Source organism: Manis javanica, chromosome 10, assembly GCF_040802235.1.
Source record: "Manis javanica isolate MJ-LG chromosome 10, MJ_LKY, whole genome shotgun sequence".
Classification (NCBI taxonomy): domain Eukaryota; kingdom Metazoa; phylum Chordata; class Mammalia; order Pholidota; family Manidae; genus Manis; species Manis javanica.
The window spans coordinates 34,587,437-34,604,973 of NC_133165.1; the positions used below are offsets into that span (position 1 = coordinate 34,587,437).

General features: G+C 44.8%; 1 protein-coding gene across 9 annotated transcripts in view; it reads right to left on the bottom strand.

Moving 5' to 3' along the window:
* DTX2 (deltex E3 ubiquitin ligase 2) overlaps positions 1-15,686 on the bottom strand; it is a 39,560-nt gene extending 23,874 nt beyond the window's left edge. For 5 of the 9 annotated variants that reach the window (XM_073215168.1, XM_073215170.1, XM_073215169.1 and 2 more), the window contains exons 1-3: positions 15,532-15,681; positions 14,179-14,265; positions 6,366-6,499 (exon numbers count right to left, since the gene is read on the bottom strand). The gene's annotated coding sequence lies outside the window, so the exon portion shown is untranslated. Of the gene's footprint in view, positions 1-6,365; positions 6,500-14,178; positions 14,266-15,370; positions 15,412-15,531 lie in introns of those variants that run through there. The other 4 variants (XM_017640443.3, XM_017640444.3, XM_017640446.3 and 1 more) reach the window with 4 other exon arrangements.
* Between the last annotated feature and the right edge of the window lie 1,851 nt (positions 15,687-17,537).

Consider the following 17,537-nt stretch of genomic DNA (forward strand, 5'->3'; position numbering starts at 1 on the left):
AGCCAAAGACTCTTGGGCCTGGACCTTCCTCCTGGCACCTCCTGGCACGCATCACTCATCTCTCAGGCAGTGGGGCCTCCCACAGATCAGCGCATGAGCTGTGTTCCAGCCTGTCCACACATCCCCAGATGAACCAACTTGCAGAATTCTGCCAAACAGCTCGAGCAATAAAGCCCAGAAATTCAGCTAAGGCTTTTCAGGAGGGCATTCGGTCTCTGCAGACAGCGGGCCCACCACGGCCCAGACTTTGTTGGGACAGTGGAGACCCAGAGATGAGGAAGACATGACACACAGCCCCTCCATAACAGGCCACTGTCCCCACCCATACCAATGCCTCCACCTTATGTCCAGCCACATGAGATTCTAGCAAGTGCTAGAACATTCAGAGGCATTTCCCACCTCTCAGCCATGGATCTTGCTGGAGCATGTATCCGGTTCCCCATCCTCTCTCTACCTAGGCCCCCAAGCAAGCCTGTCCCATCTTTCCAGACTTAGCCACTGCAGCACCTCTCCTGTGCACCATGACCCACACCCTCACAAGAAAGTGCTGACTCCACTCTCTCGTGCCTCTGGGCTGCCTACTCCACTTATCTGAACAGGACTGCATTTACTGGTTTCAGTATCTGTCTCCCTCCCAGAACAGGAGCCCTGAGGGCAGAGCTAGAGCTGACCCAAAGCTGGGGCTTCAGCTTTTCAAATGCCCAATATCCCAGGGGGTCTGAAACACCAGAGGACAAAGACAGAAAAGCCTTCTGCTCCAGGGGCCTGGGGTATATGTGAGGCAATGCCCAGGAATGCCCACTGGCGTCCACCTGAACACAACAATTATGCACAAACATCAGGCGTGCAGATGCACCCATTCTCTGCAATAACCTCACCCATCATGGAGCTGCCGTTCAAAAACCTAATTTGTTTCAGCTTCTAATGACAGTAGCTCTTTAGGGTGTTCTTAATGATGAAAATTATTATAATTGGCCTCCATCTGGAAGCAACCTAGCCCCTTAAAAATAGGAGATTCTTAAATAAATTATGGTATATCCTAATGGTGGAATATGAGTCTTGAAGAATGTTTACAAAAGGCTTATGGACCTAAGATAATATTGATAACAATAAAACATACAGGATATATAACTGCATACTATGCTCTCAGGCAGGTGGGTATGCCACTTACTGAGCACCTACTATGTGGCATCCACTCTGCTTCGTGCTTTAGTCAACCAGTTCTCTCAACCCTCAGATGCCCCCAAATATAGGGATTATCCCCATTTTAGAGATGAATGAACTGAGGTCAAAAGAAATTAAGAACGTAATCAAAGTCAGGTAGCTAGTTGGGGACACCATAAAACCCAGGTTCTTTCTACCTTATGTAAACTAATTTTTAAAAGGCTGGAAGGAGCAACTCTGAAATGTTCGTAAGAGTGATGGAATTTGGGATTTTTTTTTACCCCTTTCTGTACTTGCAAATGTTCTATAATGGTCATATTACTTTTTATGATCAGACCAAAAGTTATTATTTTTTAAAATATCAACAAGTTTGACCAGGAAAAAAAAATCCTGCTTTCTCTTGCGTTCTCTCACTGGATTTATCTACAAATCCCTATTCAAGCATTGTGGCTCTGAGGCACACAGGAATGCCACTATTCTACCAGAGAGGCATTTTCACACAAAAGAAAAAGGTTACATGTGTCCAAGAGTCTTTCTGTTCCCAGAGGATTTAGAAAAGCTTTAGAATGAGATCTGAGCTGGCACAAGAATTTGAGTGAAAATCATCCTGGGTCATTGTGGGCCTCCGGCTAAGTGAGCCATGCAAATGGATCTGAACAGTTGTGGCCTCTGGGAAGAAGGCCCCAAAGTGTTGTTTTTAAGCTGGCGTTCACACTGAGTGACTGCCAACTGCCAACATGTGAGGACCCCATTTCATCCCTCCAAAGCCCACTGACATACAAAACCACCTGGCCCATGCTAAAGCATGGCAGATCGCCCGGTCCACACTACTGCAATGGCTGTCCCTCTGCTGTCCAGAGCAGAGATGAAGATGGCCTGTCAAATCCCTCCCCTTGGCTCACACCTGCATCAGTCTCCCACAGGCCCAGTGACCTTGGGACAGTCCCCTCCCCTTCCCTAGGTTCTACTATGCAGATGGTTAGATAGGTTGTTGAGCCTTTTACAAGCAGCAGAACCCCTTTACAAATAAGGTTGTATGCTGCTCAATTTGTAAAATGAAGAAACGTGGGGTGCTCTCTTTGACAGAGGTGACCTCCATTCTTTCTTCTCGAAAGGCCCAAGAAGCTCTTTTGCAGAACACAAGGGTTCAGAGGAGTGTGGATCAAAAACTAGTGAGAACAAAAGATTGTTTTCTAAGCTGCCTCTTTCCAGCCTTTTCCAAAAAGCATGGACTGAAACTCCACACTCTACCAGTTGATACAGTGAACATGAACGTGACCTGTAACTAGAGCTTGACCTTCAAAGACTTCTTATAGTGCAGCCAACCAGCCCTAGAACTGTCAGGAACCCTTCCCACAAACCCAGGAAAATCCGAATCCTGTACACCAAGAAATGTTTTATTTTCTTTTATGTTCTACGTGACTAGAAATGTGTTTCTAATACAAATTAAAAACACTGGAGTATTATTTTTCACCTATCAAAGTAATAAAAAATAACCAAATTTCAATACTCAGTGCTGACAAGAACACACTGAACTTCTGGAAAGGATAAAACCCTTCCAGAAAAGAGTTTGGTAATATGTACAAGAGGTTTAAAAATGTTCAGTTGCTTTGACCCAATAATAATCAAAGGAGATAATAAAAAATTTTGACAAAGACATTCATCACAGCACTATTTTAACTAGGCAAAAGAGAAGCATAGAGAAAACTCAACAAAACTGTACTAAAACAGCTGCCTTTGAGGAGCAAAAATGTAGGAGGCCTTTTGTTTGACTTCCTTATATGTCTGAATTCTCCCCATTTTCTTAAGTGAGAAAGTATTACTACTGTTACCAGGAACAAATCTCTTTAAAATGCCCAATGCTCTCAAAAGACAGTAAATATAAATCAAACCACCATGCTACTATCATTACTTTTAATGCCTGTTGCTCTCTCAGTGGGGTTTCACTAACAGGCCTTGTCAAAGTATCATGGGGCCTCTTAGCCAAGAGACAGCTCTCATCCCTGAGTTCCAAGAAAATGCATTGAAATAGGCCATTTGGGCACCTATACTATTTCAGCAGGTGAGCACTATAAGGTGGGGCTTTTTGTCTTGAAAAGAGATGGCTCAAGCCAGTGTCACTTCCTAGGTAGGTTTCTGGGAAATGGAAGGAAACCAACACATGACCTGTCTCTTGTACACTGGGCTGATTGGCAGGGAAGTGACAACTCCTCTTCTGGCTAGTGCCAGCTTTGAGCCCTCCAGGGGCAGGTCAGAGTAGAACCTTCCAAATGGGGCTCAGAAAGCCTCAAGGTGGCCAGGGAGCAGGCCCTAGTAACCTACGATTTCCTTGCAGGCAACCTCTTCTGCCAGCACCAAGAACCTGCTGCTCATTCTCTGCCAGGAGCAACCTGACCAACAGCATCTCATCAGGGGACAGAGCCCTGGTTCCCAGGCCTACCCAGGGGTCAAAACGGGGAAGGAGTATAAAGTGCAGTAGCAGCATCATAGCAATGCCTCCCAACCAAGAGCTTACAGGCATCAGGCATTAAGTGCACTTATAAGGCACCTTATAAGTGTCCTCATTTAATACTCACAATTGTGGGGGTGGGGGTGGGGGTATCTCTATTTTACAGATGAGGCAAAGGAAGACAGGCAACTTGCCCAAGGATACAAAGGTAAAATAAACTAAAATCTGCTTCCAAAGTCCACCAAGACAGCAGGGGTAAACTGATATTGGGCAAATCAGCCTGCCAGATGTGGTATTTTTTGGCCTATAGTTTTTTAGGTTTTTTTTTTCAATTGAACTGATGTTTAAAAATTGGAATATTCACCATGAGAAAAAAAATCCAGGTTCCAAGCTTCTTGGAAACCAGAAAAGTTGGCAACATTTGCAGGGATTACCTAGACTCACTATCTATCCAGTAACAACTAGCTGAACTACAGTGTCAGAGGGTACACAGTCTCCAGGTTACCACAGTTATGATGACTCCCCAAGACAAGAGTCAGCAAGTTTTTCCTGCAAAGGGCCAGAAAGTACGTATTTTAAGTTTGGCAGAACATAGGGTTATCTGTTGCAACTACGCAACTCTGCCACCATAGTGCAGAAACAGCCACAGACAACGTGTAAACCAACCGAAGTGGTTGTACTCCAATAAAACTTTATCAACAAGAACAAGCAGTAGGCTGGGCCACCATTTTGCTGATCCCTGCCCTACTGCCTCCTCAACATCTAGTATGGTGCACCCATTGTGCTATAGTTGAGAAATACTTCTCTGAACCTATTTCCCTATCACAAAGTAAGAGGGTGCCTATGCCTCTGGCTAGCCTCCCCAACAACATCCCCTGCCCTCTGAAGATATGTCAGTCTTTGCCCAACATCTGAGGATGAATTACAGCATCGAGCAGTATGGCAGGCAGCATGTTATCAGGCCACCCGCAGGAACTCCAACTGCTTCCCAGACCAGGCCTCACCACCTTTCCCTGTGTCAGGCAATCAGGCCCCGGTCTGCACCACCCCTAGGCCTTCTTCTCTGTTCCTATGGCTTCAATAATCCCATACATGCAAACCATCCAAATCTTTCTTTAGATGCCCAGCCCAACCCCTCAAGGCCTCTGCTCCAGCCATCAGGAACTCCAGGGTGGGCCCAGAACTGGCCAGCCTGTTTCATGCCCCTCACCCCCACTGAGAGTGTCTATCCCACTTGTTCACTTACTCATTCTTTATTTCCCAGCTTGAGACTCTCTAGTTTGTGAAATCTTTCATACACCCACTCATGCCCCACAGGGAGAAGTGGCCACCTCTAAGCATCAACGTCCATTTAACATCTGAGTATCTATCTGTTCCCTCTGCTAGGGTTATAGGTACCTTAAAGGCAAGAATCATGTTCATGAAAAGATTTTTTCAAACAAGACACAGAACGGTGACTATCAATGAAAAAACACATTTCGTTATGTTAAAATGAAGAATGGTTATTCAACAAAAGATGCCCTAAAGCAAATAGGAAGTTACAAGATAGAAGAAAATATTTGGAATGCACAAAGGATTAAAATTAAGACTATTTAAAGAACTCCTACAAATCAATAATAATAAAACACAAAGAACCCCACAGAAAAATTGGTGAAAGACACAAATATTTCATAGGGAACACATATGCCAATAAACTGAATGTTCAACGTCAAGGCTTAGGAACCTACAAATCGAGATACCAAAGATCCCATTTTATACCCATTCAATTGGCAAAAAAAATGTTATTTTCTGCCTATAGCAAGTACTGGCAAGAATGTGGAGCAACTGCAAGCCCCATACACTGCTGCTGGGGGGAAGTGGTACATCACTTCAACAAAATCTGGCAATATCTATGAAACTGAACATTATTTACCCTATGATGCAACAAAGTATCACCCCTAAATTCATGCCCAAGAAAACCTCTTGTACACATACAGGAGATATGTATAGAAATGTTCTGAGCAGTGGAAAAGTACCCATCAGTGGAAGATAAGATGCATACACTGTGATGTATTCACACCAGAGAATATCACTCAATCGTAAAAACGAATGAACCAGATGCAACATGGATAAATCTTTGCAATATATATTCCTGCTTTCCTTAGAAATACATAGATACAATAAAAACTGTATGAAAAAGAAAGCAAGGGGATCATGGTTATCTCAGGATGGGAATGGGAAGAAAGATCAAATGATTAGATGTGTTCTTTTGTTTCAAGTCCCAAGCTTTTGTTTTGGGTGACTAGAATGGGGGAGCTTACTATACTCGTTAAAAATAACTTAGCAAATAAATAAAAGCCATTCATGAACAGTTATGAGTGTGTATTAATCTAGTTCTTCATCTATCTTAGGTAAAAATTCAACACATAAAAGTGATGATTTAATTCATCTCTGTACTCAAGTGCCAAGCATGATCTGTGGCACACAACTCCTTTAGGCATGTGTGGAATGAATGAGATTTTTCTCCCCAGACAATGGCCCCATTCCTTTTGGTCTCCTAGACACCTTCAACATGACTGAAGTGAAATTAACCTTCCTAATTGTGCTTTTCCTCCTGGATTCCTTAACTCCCCTCTGCCCCAGGCAGTGAGGACAAAAACTGGGATTCTTGCTCCTCCTCAACCCTCCCTCCACAGTCCTGAAGGTGTCACAGCTTGCTCGCTCTCTCCTCACCTCCTCAGCCCCCCACTGCCAGCATCTGGGTGGGACCTACCTGCTTCTCACTTTGATATGGATTCTCTCTACTGGCTTCTCCAATTCTTGTCTCTCCTTCTAGTTCACCTCAGAGACCAGTGCAAGATTAAGCTTCCTGAATCATCGTTCGATCCTGTCTCTTCCACACCTTACCTGGATTTCCAAAATAAAGTTCAAGTTCCTTGGGTTAACACTAAAAGCCCATCATAATCTGGTTCCCCCTATTTGTCCATGCATTTCCCTTCCATACCCTCTTTTCATACCTCCTCCCACAATCCATCCCAAAGAGCGTAAATGATGACCGGCTACCCCCATATACATCCAGTTTCCCCACCTCCATGCCCTGGCTCTACCCAGAGACCCATTTACTTGTCCACTCATCACTCACCTTACTCATAGTTTTAAGACCCAATTTAAACAGCACCTCCTTGATGCTTTGATGTGTACAATAAAGGAACACCCTCCCTCTGATCAACATTCATCACATTGTCTGTCCTTCACAGCTCTCTAGGTCCATTCCATCTCTTCAATGAGACTATGAGCAAGTGAAGGCAAAATCTAATGTCTACTTCCCCCTCTATCTGAAGCTGGCATGGTGTAAGGAACAGTCACAAAAAGAATAACCCAATCTAATCCACTCCATACTTTCCAGTCAGTGTGCTCATTTAAATGCCCCTCATGGGGGGATCACGGGAAGATGGCAGGATGAGTAGTTCAGAGGAAATCTTCTCCACAAAACATATATATTTATGAAAATACAATAAATACAACTATTCCTAAAAGAGACACCAGTGGATGCAGTACAACAACCAGGATACATCTACATCTGTGAGAACTCAACATCACATGAAGGGGGTAAGATACAAGCCGCGGCCAGTCGGGACCCGAACGCTTCCCAACCCCAAAACCTGGCAGGAAGAAAGGAGTCGGAACGGGGAGGGAGTGAAAGCCCAGGACTGCTAAACAACAAGCTCTAGAAAACCGCACATGGAACGCAGACACAAGGTGCACGGGATGCTGGATATTAGAGAAACGGAAAAGCAAAACCTGTGGGCAGGTCCCCACAACCGGCGCCCCGAGACAAAAAGAAAAGCGAGTGCTTTCTGCAAGTCTTAAAGAGACAGGGAACCCATAGCTGGCGAAGTTGTCCTGGCAGCTGGGAATACCGGGGAAACTTAGGCGCCCTAACCTCCGGGAGGCAGTGCAGCTCTGAAGCCCCTCATGGCAATAAGCAGCCTGCCAGTCATTCCTCCAACTGACGCAGACCCCAACACACCAGCCCAGTAGCAGGAGAGTGGCAGTGTGTGCCGGGGATGGCAGCACCAGAAGGGACTGAGAGCAGATCCGTGCGCTGCAGGAGAGGCTTGTGCTAGCCCGCAGCGGCGCTACCGAACAGCCCAGGCACGGCTCGCGTGCACCGGCAGCAGTGAAGCCAGAGGAGCCTGGTAGAAGCCTGCAAGGAAGAGCCCCGCATAGCTAGAGGGAGCAGGTGCACTCCCAGCAGCCGATCGGAAACCCAGCCCAACGCACAGCTGCCCGGGCCAGACCGAAAGGCCTCTGCTGTCACACAGCTGCCTGGCAGGGTCGCCGCTAGCACGGAGGAGTGCACCTGGCATGCCTGCCACTCCCCACAGGGCTCCACGCTGCTCTGATGGACACCCCGCCCACAGCAGCTTAGGAGACTAACCCCGTGGCTGCTCCAGGAGTGTGGGTAACCGTCAGAGGCAGTGGAGAAGGGCAAGGTATCCAGCAAGCAGGAAAGGACTTTCTTCTCCCAGCTGACACACCCGCAATCTGCCTGCAGCCACTGCTACCATCATGAAAAGGCAAAACAATCTGGTCCAGTCCAAGATAGTTACACATGAGAAAGGATCTGCAGAGGCAGACCTAACCAGTCTCCCTGAAAAAGAATTCAAAATAGAAATCATAAACATGCTGACAGAGCTGCAGAGAAATATGCAAGACCTAAGGGATGAAGTCCAGAGGGAGATTACAGACGTCCAGAGGGAGATTACAGAAGTGAAACAAACTCTGGAAGGATTTATAAGCAGAATGGATAAGATGCAAGAGGCCATTGATGGAATAGAAACCAGAGAACAGGAACGCATAGAAGCTGATGCAGAGAGAGATAAAAGGATCTTCAGGAATGAAAGAATATTAAGAGAACTGTGTGACCAATCCAAAAGGAACAACATCTGCATTATAGGGGTACCAGAGGAAGAAGAGAGAGAAAAAGGGATAGAAAGTGTCTTTGAAGAAATAATTGCTGAGAACTTCCCCAAACTGGGGGAGGAAATAGTTGCTCAGACTACGGAGGCACACAGAACTCCCGAGAGATGGGATCCAAAGAGGACAACACCAAGACACATAATAATTAAAATGGCAAAGATCAAGGACAAGGACAGAGTATTAAAGGCAGCCAGAGAGAGAAGAAAGGTCACCTACAAAGGTCACCTACATCAGGCTATCATCAGACTTCTCAATAGAAACCTTACAGGCCAGAAGAGAATGGCATGATATATTTAATGCAATGAAACAGAAGGGCCTTGAAACAAGGATACTGTATCCAGCACGATTATCATTTAAATATGAAGGAGGGATTAAACAATTCCCAGACAAGCAAAAGTTGAGGGAATTTGCCTCCCACAAACCACCTCTACAGGGGATCTTAGAGGGACTGCTCTAGATGGGAGCACTCCTAAAAAGAGCACAGAACAAAACACACAACACATGAAGAATGGAGGAGGAGGAAAAAGAAGGGAAAGAAATAATCATCAGACTGTATTTATAACAGCTCAATAAGTGAGTGAGGTTAGACAGTAAGGTAGTAAACAAGCTAACCTTGAACCTTTGGTAACCACAAATCTAAAGCCTGCAATGGCAATAAGTACATATCTTTCAATAATCACCCTAAATGTAAATGGACTGAATGCACCAATCAAAAGATACAGAGTAAAAGAATGGATAAAAAAGCAAGACCCATCTATATGCTGCTTACAAGAGACTCACCTCAAACCCAAAGACATGCACAGACTAAAAGTAAAGGGATGGAGAAAGATATTTCACGCAAACAACAGAGAGAAAAAAGCAGGTGTCGCAATACTAGTATCAGACAAAATAGACTTCAAAATAAAGAAAGTAACAAGAGACAAAGAAGGATATTACATAATGATAAAGGTCTCAGTCCAACAAGAGGATATAACCATTTTAAACATATATGCACCCAATACAGGACCACCAATATATGTGAAACAAATACTAACAGAATTAAAGGAGGAAATAGAATGCAATGCATTCATTTTGGGAGACTTTAACACACCACTCACTCCAAAGACAGATCCACCAGACAGAAAATAAGTAAGGACACAGAGGCACTGAACAACACGCTAGAACAGATGGACCTAATAGAAATCTATAGAACTCTACATCCAAAAGCAACAGGATACACATTCCTCTCAAGTGCACATGGAACATTCTCCAGAATAGACCACATACTAGGCCACAAAAAGAACCTCAGTAAATTCCAAAAGATTGAAATCCTACCAGCCAACTTTTCAGACCACAAAGGTATAAAACTAGAAATAAATTGTACAAAGAAAGCAAAAAGGCTCACAAACACATGGAGGCTTAACAACATGCTCCGAAATAATCAGTGGATCAACGACCAAATTAAAATAGAGATCAAGCAATATATGGAAACAAATAACAACAACACAAAGCCCCAACTACTGTGGGACGCAGCGAAAGCAGTCTTAAGAGGAAAATATATAGCAATCCAGGCATATTTAAAGAAGGAAGAACAATCCCAAATGAATAGTCTAACATCACAATTATCGAAATTGGAAAAAGAAGAACAAATGAGGCCTAAGGTCAGCAGAAGGAGGGACATAATAAAAATCAGAGAATAAATAAATAAAATTGAGAAGAATAAAACAATCGAAAAAATCAATGAAACCAAGAGCTGGTTCTTCAAGAGAATAAACAAAATAGATAAGCCTCTAGCCAGACTTAAGAGAAAAAGAGAATCAGCACACATCAACAGAATCAGAAATGAGAAAGGAAAAATCACGACGGACCCCACAGAAATACAAAGAATTATTAGAGAATACTATGAAAATCTATATGCTAACAAGCTAGAAAACCTAGGAGAAATGGACAACTTCCTAGAAAAATACAACCTTCTAAGACTGACCCAGAAAGAAACAGAAAATCTAAACAGACCAATTACCAGCAACGAAATGGAAGCAGTAATCAAAAAACTACCCAAAAACAAAACCCCTGGGCCAGATGGATTTACCTCGGAATTTTATCAGACATACAGAGAAGACATAATACCCATTCTCCTTAAAGTTTTCCAAAAAATGGAAGAGGAGGGAATACTCCCAAACTCATTCTATGAAGCCAACATCACCCTAATACCAAAACAAGGCAAAGACACCACCAAAAAAGAAAACTACAGACCAATATCCCTGATGAACGTAGATGCAAAAATACTCAACAAAAGATTAGCAAACCGAATTCACAACCACATCAAGAGGATCATACACCATGACCAAGTGGGATTCATCCCAGGGATGCAAGGATGGTACAACATTCGAAAATCCATCAACATGATCCACCACATCAACAAAAAGAAGGACAAAAACCACATGATCATCTCCATAGATGCTGAAAAAGCATTCGACAAAATTCAACATCCATTCACGATAAAAACTCTCAACAAAATGGGCATAGAGGGCAAGTACCTCAACATAATAAAGGCCATATATGATCAACCCACAACTAACATCATACTGAACAGCGAGAGGCTGAAACCTTTTCCTCTGAGATCGGGAACAAGACAGGGATGCCCACTCTCCCCACTGTTATTCAACGTGGTACTGGAGGTCCTAGCCACAGCAATCAGACAAAACAAAGAAATACAAGGAATCCAGATTGGTAAAGAAGAAGTCAAACTGTCACTATTTGCAGATGACATGATATTGTACATAAAAAACCCTAAAGACTCCACTGCAAAACTATTAGAATATCGGAATTCAAAAGTTGCAGGATACAAAATTAACACACAGAAATCTGTAGCTTTCCTATACACTAACAATGAACTAATAGAAAGAGAAATCAGGAAAACAATTCCATTCACAATTGCATCAAAAAGAATAAAATACCTAGGAATAAACCTAACCAAGGAAGTGAAAGACCTATACCCTGAAAACTACAAGACGCTCTTAAGAGAAATTAAAGAGGTCACTAACAAATGGAACCTCATTCCATGCTCCTGGCTAGGAAGAAATAATATCATCAAAATGGCCATCCTGCCCAAAGCAATATACAGATTCAATGCAATCCCTATCAAATTACCAACAGCATTCTTCAATGAACTGGAACAAATAGTTCAAAAATTCATATGGAACCACCAAAGACCCTGAATAGCCAAAGCAACCCTGAGAAGGAAGAATAAAGAGGGGGGGATCTTGCTCCCCAACTTCAAGCTCTACTACAGAGTCACAGTAATCAAGACAATTTGGTACTGGCACAAGAACAGAGCCACAGACCAGTGGAACAGAATAGAGACTCCACACATTAACCCAAACATATATGGCCAATTAATATACGATAAAGGAGCCATGGACATATAATGGGGAAATGACAGTCTCTTCAACAGATGGTGCTGGCAAAACTGGACAGCTACATGTAAGAGAATGAAACTGGATCACTGTCTAACCCCATACACAAAAGTAAACTCCAAATGGATCAAAGACCTAAATGTAAGTCATGAAACCATAAAACTCTTAGAAAAAAACATAGGCAAAAATCTCATGGACATAAACATGAGTGACTTCTTCATGAACATATCTCCCCGGGCAAGGGAAACAAAGGCAAAAATGAACAAGTGGGACTATATCAAGCTAAAATGCTTCTGTACAGCAAAGGACACCATCAATAGAACAAAAAGGTATCCTACAGTATGGGAGAACATATTCACAAATGACAGATCCGATAAAGGATTGACATACAAAATATATAATGAGCTCACTCAACTCAACAAACAAAAAGCAAATAATCCAATTAAAAAATGGGCAGAGGAGCTGAATAGACAGTTCTCTAAAGAGGAAATCCAGATGGCCAAGAGACTCATGAAAAGATGCTCCACATCGCTAATCATCAGAGAAATGCAAATTAAAACCACAATGAGATATCACCTCACACCAGTAAGGATCACCGGCATCCAAAAGACAAACAACAACAAATGCTGGCGAGGTTGTGGAGAAAGGGGAACCCTCCTGCACTGCTGGTGGGAATATAAACTAGTTCAACCACTGTGGAAAGTAGTATGGAGGTTCCTCAGAATGCTCAAAATAGAAATACCATTTGACCCAGGAATTCCACTTCTAGGAATTTACCCTAAGAATGCAGCAGCCCAGTTTGTAAAAGACATATGCACTCCTATGTTTATTGCAGCACTATTTCCAAGAAATGGAAGCAACCTAAGTGTCCATCAGTAGATGAATGGATAAAGAAGATGTGGTACATATACACAATGGAATATTACTCAGCCATCAGAAGAAAACAAATCCTACCATTTGCAACAACATGGATGGAGCTAGAGGGTATTATGCTCAGTGAAAAGCCAGGCAGAAAAAGACAAGTATCAGATGATTTCACTCATCTGTGGAGTGTAAGAACAAAGAAAAGACTGAAGGAACAAAACAGCAGCAGATTCACAGAACCCAAGAATGGACTAATAGTTACCAAAGGGAAAGGGACTGGGGAAGGGTGGGTGGGAAGGGAGGGATAAGGGTGGGGAAAAATAAAGAGGGCATTACGATTAGCATGTATAGTGCATGGGGGGCACGGGGAGGGCTGTGTAACACAGAGAAGACAAGTAGTGATTTTACAGCATCTTACTACTCAGATGGACAGCGACTGTGAAGGGGTATGCGGGGGGGAATTGGTGAAGGGGGGAACCTAGTAAACATAATGTTCTTTCTGTAATTGTAGATTAAGGATACCAAAATATAAATAAATAAATGCCCCTCATGGAATTCTTGTGCTAAAATCCTGCTCCCCAGAGCCTCGGCATGGCCCACCAAACCCACCACTCAGTCTTCACCTACCTTACCAGCCTGCTCTACCCCACACCCAACCCCTTGTTGCTCCACCCATATTTAGCTACTTATAGTGGCCCAGACATGCCAGAGAGCTTCCAGACTTTGTGTATGCCAACTCTTCTGCCAAGCTACTCTCCCTGCTTTCTAAGTCCTGCTCCTTCACTGCTCATCTTGGCTCTTATCTTACAGAAGCCTTCCTGAACTCTCTCTTCCCCTTTCCTGGACAACTGGGGTGGTGGGGGAGCTTTGCCCTGTGATTCCCCCCTCAACATGTTATCATATTGACAACACCTTGTCACTGTTTCTGGTTTGTCTGTCTCTTCCACCAAACAATGAGCTCCCAGAAAACAGAGCTCTTGTTACTCATCACTGTACCCCCAGCAATCAGCACGGGGCTTGACACAAAGGAGGCACTCAGTTCTGTTCATGTGATGAAAGAAATAAAAATTTCCAGTTCAAATGCAGAAATTGTGATTTTTGTCCTTTATCCCATAAAGGCATGTCTTAAAGCAGAAACCATGTGGCAAGCATCCCCTAAGACTGGTTAAGCAGGAGAAACCACTGGCAAGAAGCCACTGGATTTGAGACCGTTGGCAATCAACAAACGACTCCCAGGGATCACTTTCATCCTGGAGACCTCAAATTCCTCTCTCCTCAGTCCCTACCTTCTCTACGGAAAACCTGACTGAGAAGGCAGCAGTGCCAAGGCCCCGTGACTCTCACCTTTTCTCTCTGGAGAGCTCGCACAAACTGTCACTTCTTGAAGGAGATACCAGATCCTTAGGAGGAATGACTTGTTTGAGTTCCCATCTTGACACAAAATGTAAACAAAAAAACCAGGCAAATGTGAAAGGCTTGCTGACTCAGCAGCACAAATTACAAGGCATCTTTGCCAACAATAAAAAAGATGATCAGGTCTTAAAACTGAGAAACAGCAGTTAATGAAAACGAATTCACAAATGTCGGGTCTGCGCGCTGCAGCTGGTGACTAGAAACCAGCACATTTATTTTCCAACAGCCTGGACAGAGCAGAAAGGACAATCTCCCTCTGCTCACTCAATAATGAAGGGGATGGCTTGAAAAAAAAAAAAAACCAGAAAACCTCAGCCCTTTCATGGAAAGGCCTAAAAGGATTTCATAAGCCAGTCTGCAGTGCGTAAATATCCAGGAAATTAACACACCAGAGAGGATAAAAGTTTGGCCAAGATCACACAGCAAATGAACAAGAGACTTAGTTGTAGCTACCCTGATTAAATCTGTACTTTATAGTTACCCAGATTAATTTACAGGATTAAGTAAAGCCTGATTTTGACTACCAGAAAGTCCACCTTACAGAACTCTAGAGGAGCTAGGATGGCATACAAAAATTATTTTGAGTTTCTTAAAGGTCCAAGTGGCTGTGCACACACTATTTTCACTGTCCCTCGTTCCTCTGGAAGTGGAACCAGTGTGGAGAGGAGCAGCTAGATGAGAAGGGGAGATAAATGGTAGCTCCAGAAAAAGTCTTCCAAATCCTCTTTCCGTATACATCTTGCCCCCACCCCCCAAAGTGACCCAGGGTCCCAGGAAACAGAATCCTTCTGAAGGCGGACCCGACTTGAGAGAAGAGAAGCAGTTAGGAAGCAGATTCTTTCAAAGTACGGCCCCTGGCTCCAGTGAGTCGTCTACCTGGAGACAGACCCCCAGCAGAGTCCACGCCCAAGCCAGGTAGCCCCGCGTTGGTATCACCACCGCCTCCCGTGGGAAGGGGCCCACTCCTCCCGACGGACCCTCACTCCCAGGGTCTGCGCCCCGCCCCCTGCTGGCCCCCGCCTTCCACTCCGGCGTTCACCCTCCCACCCAGAAGCCAGTCCCGCCCTCAGCTCCCAGTGCCACTAACTCCCTCCCTCAAATCCTCCAACTCCCGCCTCAGGACCTCCAACCCGGGGCCGGTCCTCCCGATTCCCCCCGGCCCTCACTCCGGGTCTCCTCTCCGGCCCGGCCCACCCCTTCCGGTCTCAGCTCCGCTCGGTATCCCTCCGCGCCCTGGGGAACCCAGCCGTGGCGACGAGAAGGGGGCCTCCCCGCCCCTCTCACCGAAGCTAAAGAAGGCGAGGGGGCAGGCTGAGGGAACCGCCGCGCTCGGGCTGCAGCTCCGGCTCGCTGTGCCTCCGACTCTGAGGAGACAGCCAGAGTGAAACTCAACCGTCACAGCTTCCTCGCGCCCCGGCGCATGCCCGCGACGCGGGGCCTTCTGGGAAATGTAGTTCCGGCGGAGGCGGTGCCGGAGAGGTCGGGGAGGAGCCGAACAACCGCTCACCTGTCCAGATTTATCCATTCTGTCGTCTTAGCCTGTCCACTCGTTGACTTTGTCCTTCGTTAATTTACCGGCTCATTTTAAATAGTTTTTACCGGTACGTGCATGATGCCAGGTCCTTGTCCTGGATAGTAGGGATTAAAAGGTGCATCAGAAACCTGGTTTCTTTGCTGGGAGAGCTTCGTATCTTGTGGGGAAGACAATGACAACATAGTGGAATTAATCTAATAAAGGAGTAGAAGCACAAAAGGGTGTGCCTACCTTTGGGAGGGGGACAGTCAGGTGTCAGGAAGACATCACAAAGGGTGATGCCTGAGTTGGGTTTTGATATATAAGAGGGTTGCCAGATGGAGTACAGGGAAGCGCTTGGGAAAGAAGAGAAGTATGGAAGTGCCTGACACATTCGGGAAGCAGTGGAATGTCCCCTGTGGCCAGGGCAGATGGTATATCAAGTGGGTGAGGACAGAGGAAACAGATTAGGGTGTGGCAGGATAAAGCGTGGGGAGAAGGCCTGGGAAGGTTATGATTGTCTCTTAATGCTGTGCAAGGATTTTAGGCAATGGGAGTCACTGGAAGAATTTAAGCAGGGGAATGACAAAGTTGGCATTGAACAGGAGAGGGATACCCTGTGTGGTGGATGGAAGATAGATGAAAGAGAAAGAGGTAGGGATACCAGTTTGGAGGCTATTGCTGTCTAGACAGAAAGTGAGGAGGCCTGAACCAAGCTGGTGACTAATCTTTTGGGATCACAGACCTCCTTTACAAAGCCAAAGAAAGCTATTCCCAGAAAAGTACTCAGATGTAAGTATTCACACATGTGTACACACATGTTCCATATATATACAATCTTGCATACAGTTTCAAGGGATTCAGAGTCCTCTGAATCTGGGACTTTAGTCAAGTCTCCTTGACCAGACCTAATCTAACATCAGTCATACTTGATCAGGGATTTTAGGAAGATTCAGACTGCTGGTGATGGAGGAAGAGACCTCCCCCATCATTAGGTTCAAAAACTTCAGTTTATGGAGGAGGAAGCTGAAGCTCAGAGACGGGGAGGAACCCACCCAAAGTTTGTGAAGGAGGAGGAGTGCCTAAAGCAGACCCAGTCTCTAAAACCCTCAGCCAGGATCTGGACCTGACTTAGAGGACACAGGCCTTGAGTCTGGGAAGGCAGCAAAGTCAGGGTCCCCCAGTTATTCCCAGAGCCAGTCCCCTATCAAGAAATGAAGGGTCGCATTCTCCTGTGAATTATACTAAACGTCTGCACTGGCTACTGTTCAGATGGGATTGTTTCCCTTCCCCTCTCAGAAGCTCGGATTCCTCAGCCCTAACCACCTATACCATTTCTAAAGCACCAATTATCACCAAGCACGTGACACACATCACCTTATTGAATTCCTGTTGTTATCCCCATGTTAGAGGGACACAGAGACTAAGAGCTTAAGCAACGTGTCTAAGGTCACACCATGACAAGTGGCAGAGCTCGTCTTTATAAATTGAGAGAGTCAAACTGCAGGCTTGGGCACCCTGTATGACTGCCCTTATGGAGCAGGGGTGGGGTGCAGACACAATGTTCTGAAGCACCAGAAAAGCCTTTCAACATTCCAAAGATATTTTCTTAAGTGCTTCCTTTTTCTTCAGGGAAATGCTGGAGAGATATTGTCTAAAAGCCCCACCACACACACACCCATGGAGACTCAAACAGAGATAACAGTGGTGGGAGGCCTGGCTGAAAAGGTTCTAGAACCTAGGCTCTAGAGAAGGGAGGACATCCCAACCCAGAATG